The following is a 10189-nucleotide window of genomic DNA, read 5'->3' on the forward strand; positions in this document are numbered from 1 at the left end:
TGTGTCGGGCCTCAGTAACATCAATTTATATAGGCCATCTTCATCTGGGGTCTGAATTTCAACACCATTTGGTGAGCAAAAGATGGTGCAACGCATTTTGCACAACAAATCTCGTCCTAATAGGTTTACGGGACTGGAATCACAGACCACAAATCTGTGCATTTCCTTGAAATTCCCTATGGAAATTTCCATAGGTTCTGTTACCGGAGTACTGATTATCTGATTTGAAACTCCCACTACTTGGATAGCTTCTCCCGAGAGGGGTAGGTTAGGAACGTCCGCTGTTCTCACAGTGGAACGGGTAGCACCAGTGTCCAACAGAAAGGTGACATCTGTCCCTTCAACCATTCCTTCAATGTATGGTCCAGTCTGGTCTACCGGTAAGGAGGCGCCAAGCACGCACTCCTTGTCCTCCCCTCTCAGGCCCCGTCAGTATTGATCATCACAGAGAAAAGTATCATTTAACAGGTACTGTGGAATGGGTGCATTTCTTTCATTCTCTCCTTCCCACACTTCGACCCTTTCATTCTGTTGACCCTGATTCCTATAATTTTGTCTAGGAGCGCGTGGCAACGGGGGTTGATTTACCTGCTGTTGGGTCTTTCGGATCCCCTCTTTCTGCACCTGTGGATTTAAACCATTTACGGGGGCATTATCAGCCTGCAAGTGCGGACATTTATCTCTCCAATGCCCCATCTGACCACATCCGTGACAGGGGAATTTTCCCATAGCCTCTTCTCTACTCATTTTTACCCGGGGCCTGCCTCCACCCCCAGCATTCGGATTTGGAGCATTATTACTGTTAGTCATTTTACTTAACTGTTTTTCTTGTTGTTCAGCTAATTTCACCTGAGCCCACATCACCGTCTCCTTTAGGGCTTTCTTTTTGTTCTCGATCTCATCTTCGCAGTATTTGGCATATTTGAGAACATCATCAATGGGTTTCCCTTGCCAACTGATTTTGTTATCTCTAATCCACTGGGATATTTCAGGTCTCAATCCTAACACGAATCGATAACTGAAATGGGTCATATCCTTCATGTCCACATTATCGATTCCACTGTAAGTTTTGAACACCTGTAGTAACCTTTCATAAAAGGAGTGGACTGATTCATCACGCTCTTGGGTAGTTCTATCTATACGGGTCCAATCAGTTTCCTTTGCAGGTACCTTTTTCTTTAGGTATTGTATGACTTGATCATACTTTCTCATTACTTCAGGTGAGGGAGCTCCAGTTACAGAGTCTCTCTCGTACTCCTCATTGGGCCAATCGATTTCAATTTTGCATTCGGTCCACAAATCTACAGGCACCACAATGTCGAAAAAACCATCCAGGTCTTTCAGAAGATATTTCTGAACTTTTATGAAGCGTTCGACCTGTCGGTACCAATCGACTGGTTTCTCCCGTAATTTTGGAAAGTCATTGGTAAATGATACTATATCTTGTCTGGACCAAGGGACATGGACATATTTTCCCCCTGGGACTTCTCTCATGGGACATAATTTTTCTGGTTTGTCAGCTTCTTGTAGGACGTACTCAGCAGTCCGTGGTCTCTCCTTGCTATCCTCCTTTTTCTTTGCCCACCTGGCTTTCCACTTGTCTAGATCTCCCCATTTCTGTGCTAAGTTTATCAGTTCTTTAATCTGCGTCTTCTTCCCTGCGGTATTCAGGTTTTCTAGATCTTTGTCTGAAAATTCTACCCTATAGGATTTCTGTAGTACCTTGGATCTGCTGATATCTATTCCCATACAACCTGCCGTGTCCATTAATTTGTCATAGTATATTTTTGCGTTCCGAGTAAGGTGTTTGCACATGAACAACAACTCATCTTCCTCCCGGACATTCAATCGTTCTAAACCCACATTCCCTGCGCTCAGTTCCTCTAGCTCTATTCTTAGCTTATAAATATCTAGTGGTTTCGGATGAGGGGTTCCCTTTTCTAATTCTCGGGTCCATCTTTCTATTTCCTCGGGAGTTACCACTAACGCACTTTGAGTTCCTGATGAAGACTCTATTAGTACGTCTTTGTTCCCAGTCTGAGTTCCCATTTGAGACATACTAGGTCCCTGTTCCCTAATAGGCAGATCCATCAAGGAAGCCATGGACTCACATTCACTTGCTTGGTCATCAATAATGAGTGGTTCCCGTCTGGGCGGGGGCATCATCGGGGTTATGACTGGAGTTTTTGGAGTATTCATTCTGTCCCCATATAGGGGAAATACTGGACCAATGGTTACTGGAATCGTCAGGGCTTCAGGATTTGGATTAATCTGAGCTATGGCATGTATGAGATCATTCCGCTGTCCTCTCAGGGCATCCCTTTCCTGCTCGTGTAATACTCGATTCATGGGGGGATCCTGTATCATTTGGGGTACTAGAGAAGGATATATATTCGGAGCAGATGGAGTGGATAAAACTGGTCTTTCCTCGCCAAAGGGGTTGTAATTCGGGACCACGGGGTCGGGTCTACCAAATCCCTCTCCTCCCGCTCTTCTCTGTTCTATCCCTGTGGAATCGGCTTCACTAGTACTTCTTCTTCCTGAAGGTCTCAATGGAGTAGTTAAGCTTTGAGATCTGGTGTCTTCATTATAAGGCGGGGGACCTTTCATAAATAAGTCCTCTAAAAATTCATCTTCCGATTCACCCAGGGGCATCATGTGTCGGGTTTTCTCAGTACATTTCTTCCCTCCCATCATTTCATTAGCTTCGAACATGGGGAATAACCCTTCTACCATCATATTTTGTCTCCACTGTTTCAATTTCTGCTCCTTGGTTTCCTTTACCATTTTTGGATACCATCGGGTCACTCCCTTGTCCATTCGGGGTCTGTCTCGCTCTAGAGCCTCAATTTCCCATTCCTCTAAAGCTTCATACTGAGTTAATCTGGGTCTGGGATGTAATTCATTCATTCGGGTCCTCAGGTTAAATAGGACTCTCCCGTTAAAAGTACCATCAATGGGAAAGGCTAAAACTCCATCCTCTGCAGTGTACTTTACCCAGTTCTCTAACCATACACATGTATGATACCCTTTTTCTAACATCATGAAAGAGGCTGGAGTATCTGGTGGAGGAATGATCACGCCCTCCCTAGTTCGTACGGGTTTGTCAGTTTTGAAGAAATTCTTTATTTTGCTGGCAAATGACATTTTTCTCTTTCCTCCGTACATGTTGTGAGGTCTGCCTTTGCTCATCAACTCTTTATGACAACCTAGATTTCGTGGATCAGGCAGAAAATCAGGGTACCACATACACTGCTCGTAACAATCTATAAGCTCGGTGCGGAAAATTTTTACTTCGTTTGTGCTTCCAATGCTAGCGCGACTCCAATTTCTCAACAACCAATCAGTGCAGAGGTTGCAAAAAGTTCTTGACCAATGGGTGTGCGGCCTTTCGCGAGACACGTTCTCACGCTCCGGCACTCACCCCTCCCTTACAATTTCGGCTTCACTACACACCCCGCTGGTTTTAACCAATCCCAGCGCGGCACGGAGTGACGTCAGAGCAGCCCTTCGACTGACTCCCTCCTTTACAAGGTAACGGAAACTTTGTATTTTCTCTAAGGTGCTAATGTTAATTTTAGTCAACAACGTGTAACATTCGCCATTGTGTAGGAGTGTTCTAAAGAGATAGAAAGTTCTTCTTTTACTGCAAGTAAACCACTTCTGTCTACTTTTCATACACTTCGGATAGACTTCTCTTGCCTACCCTCACGCAAGCATTAGAAAACCTGCTATTACCCAGTCTCATCCACTTCTTCCCGGGATATATACTAAGCCTGGGGTTCGTCAGCGTTTCCCTTTGCTATCATACAAGCTCCGATGACTCTATTACTCCCTTAGTGTGACCCTTACTAGGTGATATCAGACCAAGGTTTCTATCAGCAGTCCCGTTACTTTCATTCATACAGTTTTCCGAAAAAGACCTAATTAGCGCTTCCAGTTCCACTTGAACCATGCACTAACTTTTCCTCCCTACAAATGACCTCAGAACGCGATGGATTCTACTCACCATCCGTTATACAATTCCCCGGGGATTTCAGACAACACTCAACAATCACACACAATTGGTTAACAAAACATATAATATTTAGCAGCAATACATATATAAAATTATTTAAAACAATTTTGAAATCGATTTCTTTTGCAATAAAATATTAAGTAACACAATCAATATTAAAAAAAACAATTTTAGCAGCACATTTATTTTTCACGGTTTCTTTTCTAACTATCTTATCTACCTATCTTACTAGTCCTAACCATTCCTCTGCTTACCAGAAATTACTGATAGAGCGCGCGGGTCACCCGGGTCACTATATTTCCAAATTTTCCACGCACTGGGCCCTGGCGTGCATATGATGACCGTGTTTTGCATGAACCGGGTGAAACCTCTGTCACGCTACTATGAGTAATCGAGTGGGTGACTCTTACACCACTCACTATTCATGTACCTGACTTACCACAGGCACATTACTCCTGACGGATCAGGAGCTAGCAGTGGACAGGTGATAAGGGTTTTCCTAAAAGGGAGAAAATTCTACTTTACACATTTAATACTTTTAGTATCGCTTTAATGTATAATGACCACAGACACCTTGATGGGTTTAAGGGTTTTATATAGTATAAGTTTAGAACGAAAATGCCATTACAAGTAGGCAAATGCAAAGTAATACATCAATGATTAGTATCAGAACCAGGATATAACTATGGATTAAAGTGAGTATCATAGAGTAAAAGGGAACACTATAGGGCATGAATCATAATGAACATTTATCTAATACAGTTTAATCTAGGGCAAGGACGTGAGGAAGACCTAATGTGTGACCTAATAATTTTATACTACTTCCTAAACCTTATGCTATCTTTCTAACTTCACGGCAACCATACTAAGGGAAAGGGAGTAAGTGGAACAATCTAAATAAACAGTTGGGTTTCTACAATGTCCTAAAGGAAGGGTAAAAGTGGAACATTTACTAATAATCAATTGCATGAAATTACATTCAGAGGAGATATGGAGAATATTACAGGCAAGATTGCTTTAATTTGAAGAGGAAAATTAAGGGTATAGTATAGACAGACACCTATGCCAATATTTACCTAAGTGAGAATGAGGACTAACCCTGGCCACGGGTCAGTTGGGAAAGAACTGGACAAGGACCCTCAAGGATTCAGGGAATACCAGAAGGTGAGCAGGTACAGCTCATGGACAGTCAGGACAGGATACCCCTCAGGTCTGGGTCAGGACTGGGTTCACCAAGGCACGACCAACCCCTCACAGCTTCGGATGCAACGCCAGCGTTACCCCCTCTTCTGCACGGAATCCGCCAATAACCCCGATTGGGTTTTCGAATCTCCCAGCAAAGTGCTTCGCTTAGCACTTAGGACTAATTTCCACCCCTTGGAGTTTGTGGAAAGTTTCAGGCAGAATGCTCCGCAGCACTCTGTATCAGGCACCTATAGAGTTCGTAGGGTCAGTGACAGGTCTGCTACTCGGACAAGTCGGACGATTTCTCTAAGCTAAGCTAGGCTATATATACAGTTTTAAGTCCCCAAGACCACCCATAAATGTTGCAAAATGACAAAGTCCCATCTTCTGATTGGTCAAGGGAGGTGGTTTAAGACATTTGTCAACACCTATATTTCTATTACGTATTTCACGTGACATTACCCTCCCCCTAGCATCTGGGTTCCCAGGCATACGTGTGGGAAAGTACAATAGTAAAGTAAAGGTTTGCAACATTGTTGCACATTCAGAGTAAAAATAGCAAGTCTTCAAGGGCGAAGGTGCGCTTGGAAAGGACAGTCCCATTTTCAATAGCCAACTGGCCAGGTTCCATTGCTGCACGTCCCAGATCTTAGGTCACGTGATGAGGGATACGTCAGCTTCAATATGGTTCCCGTCCCTACTTCCAGGCCCTCATTTACACGGTACATGAAAAGTAAGCGAAAACAAATTAATAACACAGAATAAAATGAATACACTGTACACCATGACCAACTACTCTTAATCCCTTATTTTATAATACTTATAGCATTAAGAGTTAGTGCAGAAAGGATGCATATACAAAAGCGGCTTAAGATAGCATGAAGCATGATTAGAGACAAGCGGCCATATTATCAACAATGCGCATGTGCGAACTTTTCCCTCCAGATTGCGAGTGCGTCACATCACATGGGTATGACCGACGCATGCGCAGACTGGATTTCTGCAAAGCGGCCATTTTATTAATGTGCAAGCGTGATTATGATGAAAAACACATAGGCAAGCCTCCTAGGGACACCCGTGTGTTGGGGAAATACAAATTAAATGACAAACAATCGGAGTTAGTACAGTTATGATTTTAGGCGAGGTTCATGAAAGAGAGCAAGTCGCGTTACGTGCGAATCCTTGCTCCATCAGTAACATATGCTGTTGCGAGTCTGGTCCAAATTTTGGTAAAAAACGAATGCCTCCTTGTCCATTTTTGGTCCAGTACTAGCCAATAATATTGAACCAAACATTTAAGCAATACATGCTTCCCTGATTTTGCTCAGATTTATATGAAGAACTTTATTAAAGGATTGGTGTCTCAAAAACGTAAACTTGCAGAGTAGCACAAGCGGTAAATAATTGAATAGGTATGCAATTCACCTACAGTTCCTGCATTGACAATACAAATAAAAATAGAAACAAACACTCGCTTCTTGGTGTACTAATTGAAAAATGCAAGTCCTAGCTAGTAGTGTATAAAATGTCTTAAAGCCGCCAGCGTGTTGACCATGTGAACCCTCACGAATCAAGCTCTGCTACTCATCTAAACAAAAATGCAACTTCACATAGCCACGACCACGGAACGTGAGCAATAACGACGTTGACGTTAAAAAGGCTACGAATGTGGAATAAAAAACGATCGGTAAGAAACACAGCATTGAAGACTGCTGTTTCATTTTCCGAAGACGGAATATAAATAAAGATATTTACAATTCTCAATTAAGATAGGAAACATTCTAGAACGTCTCTCGTGTGTGTGTGTGTGGGGGGGGGGGGTGACGAAGTGACTTTTTCCGGGTTGTGGTTTATTTTGGTTCCGGTGTAGTAGCATGTACGGGTTCTTCCGGGTAGTCATTTTCTAACCAATCAGAGAACTCCAAGAGCTGCAAATCCATGAAGTCCCTCCTATTACTGTTGTTTGCCTGTCAATTACTAGAAACTAGCTTTCCAATTGCCTCTCCCTGTCTTCGTGTATTGAAGTCGGTTTGGAGTCCTAATCCCGAGACGTTTATAATCGGACGCATACCACAGGCAATCCGATTTTAAGAGTACCCCGGCGGGAGGTAAGGCCCCTGTAAAGAAAACGTCCAACAGAATATCTTTTTTTCTTGAAGCTCAGTTTTCATGTATGAAAGACCCAGATCACAATGCAGCAGCAATACACTGCTCCTCTCACTTCCTCCCAGCAACAGCTCTCAGGAATTACAAGCTCAAGTAATAACAGTTCCGAAGTTTCTGAGAGCGTGCTGCGAGAAGGGTACATACATGTTTCGAGCTTCAAGCAGAAGATATAAACACAACAGACCGTAGTTCTGTCTGTGCCTCCAGTTTGAGTGGCGAGAGAAAACAAGTCAGGTCCCGGGCCGGCAGCCAATCACAGCGCGGCCCGGGAATTACGTCACGGGGGTGTCCCGGGCCGGCACCCAATCGCAGCGCGGCCCGGGACAAAGGGGCGGGGCTTAAAAAAAGCACCAGAAACGCCCCCGAATCGCGTTTTCTGGAGAAAGCGCGATTGACAGCCTCTGTCTCCCAATGGCTAGCCTCCATTTATGGAGCTAGCCAATGATAGACAGAGGCGGTCCAAACATCCCTACTGTAGACAATAGTTTTCGATCTGGGAGGGGCTTTGCCCCTCGCCAGGTCGAAACCTAAAAAGGGGAGAGAGGTACTGCTCCTTTTTTAGTCACCCTATCGTGCACACAATATAACCACAAAAAAAATAAAAGGAGGAAACACTTCCACAGTCACTGTCTGTTAATATGTAGCTTACTGCATGGATCCCAACACAATTATGCTTGTGTTGTCTCCCCCTCCCTTTGCTCCATCCCAGGCATCAGGCTGTGCAGGGATGTTGTAGCAGCCCTAGGATGAAGCATGCCACTATTTAGTGGGTGAGGGCATTTTTATAAAGACCCTACGGTTTCCTAGAGAAGGGTTTCATCTCAGACACCGACCTCTTCATCCTTTTCCTTTCTTGTTTGTAGTTATATTTAAAAGGGCTTTACCTATTCTGTGTCTATTGGAAAATGTGTTAGCACATATGGGCCTTACAATCTCTTTGCTTAAACACACATACTAGTTTGTTATGCAAACTACACATAGTGTGCTACCCGCATTTCATGCCAAGTAAAAGGAATTTAAACAGAGCGGAAACGGAGATTAGAAAGGAAACCGACAGGCAGGCACTGCGGAAGAGAACCACTAGAGGGCAGGAGTGTACGGGGATTAAAAGACCACTTCAATAACAGCACACGTGCGAAAAGGAAGACACAATAAGTAACATGAACCAATTGTCTATATATTGCACACCGCTACCGCTAAAGCGCCCTTTGAAGTCATCCAACATTTCTCATTTCGCTTTTGTTATTTTAATTTTCCTCTTTCGCTCGTCCTTTTTCCGCTTTCCTTCATTTTGTTGTTTCTTTTCTTTTCTTGCATGCAATTCGTCCACAGTTCCGTCCACCCATCCATCTTACATCTACCTTTTATCCGCCATACTCTTTTTTTATTTATTACATTGTGTAATAAATTCAAAACCCTCCTGTCCGTCCTTTCTTCGCTCTTTAACCCCACTACAGTCCTCCGTGTCATCTTTTATTTCTTTTCCCTTTGCTGTCTTTTATTTCCTCCTTCTTCTGCAATCTACGCACTTTTCCGTCTCTTCTTTTGTCTTTAATCATACTTTCATTCCTTACTTCCCTTTTAGTTTGTATATCGTTTCCTTTTTCATTCCCTTTCGTTCATGTCCTAAGTTTCCGTTTTCTTTGCCTACATTTCAACCCTCCCTCCCCTCATTTTTTTTCCAATCCCTCCCTCGCTCTTGCAAGCTATTTTAAAAGCCCTACTTCCCCCTTCATTTATCCATCCCTCCTTCCTTCATCCTGTATGTCACGTTCCTTAAAAAGTCCAGAGTCTGCCTTCAAACACGGTACTAGTTCAACCCAAAATCTGAGTGGATGAGTTAGGAAGGCTCCATGCAGGGAATCTCTCCGATGATTGCGCCAGTTCAGTGTCGCATAATATACAAATCCCACCAGCCATCGCCCTCACATTTGACACACGTGTCTTTTTTCCTCTACTGTTTACCTCATTTGAAGCTTTAATTGAGCCGCCCTCTCGCACTCTCTCAAACGCTCTCTTCCAATACGAGCGCCTCCGGAGACGGGTGGCCAGATAGGGTGGGGTGACCTTGGCATCCTATGATGACGTAGTAAGAGGCCTGCTAGTGCCCCGTACTGGACCAGTCACAGAGGGTGCGTATAATTTGAGGTCCCCCTGACACGGATGATGAATGGCCCTTTTAGCTGCAGGTCCTTTGCTTTGATCTGATGGAGAGAAGCCCCCTCGCCAGGCCACATCTCTTGACAGCCTCAAATAGGGCCCCCATGCAGTGAACCTCCTAAAAGCCCCCTTGTCATTTATATTTAATTCTAGCATCTCCACAGAGGTCTCCGTGGCGCCTTTCAGCAAAGCACATTTAATTTCTGCGTGCGTCTGCAGCCGAGGTTCAGATCTGATTGCATAGTAATTAATACACATATTGTTCCCAGGCATAAAAACCACATATTCAAGTGCATTACAGAGGTTTGAACACTGCGCGTACTTTCCGGGTCGATAATAAGACGCTGTATAGAGGAGAACACTGTCAATGTTTGTGTCCATACGTTTTTCTGAGCATGTTCGGCAATTAGTGGAAACGTCATTCTGATAATTTCCGATAATTAGACTCAGTGGTTAATAGCAGCTGTTCCGGGTGACAGGTATTTCCAAGACCACTTGAAAGCTTTTGGCGCAAAGGCAAAACAGGAACACAAAAATACGTTCCAGGCTGAAAATATCAGTCTTCTGTAAAACGTGGGGTAGATTTTCACCTTCCATGACTCCGTTGTCTCTCTGGTGCTTCGTTCGGATTGGGCTTGGCTATACAAACCCGCTGTCAAC

This window comes from Lissotriton vulgaris, chromosome 1_1, assembly GCF_964263255.1.
Source record: "Lissotriton vulgaris chromosome 1_1, aLisVul1.2, whole genome shotgun sequence".
Classification (NCBI taxonomy): domain Eukaryota; kingdom Metazoa; phylum Chordata; class Amphibia; order Caudata; family Salamandridae; genus Lissotriton; species Lissotriton vulgaris.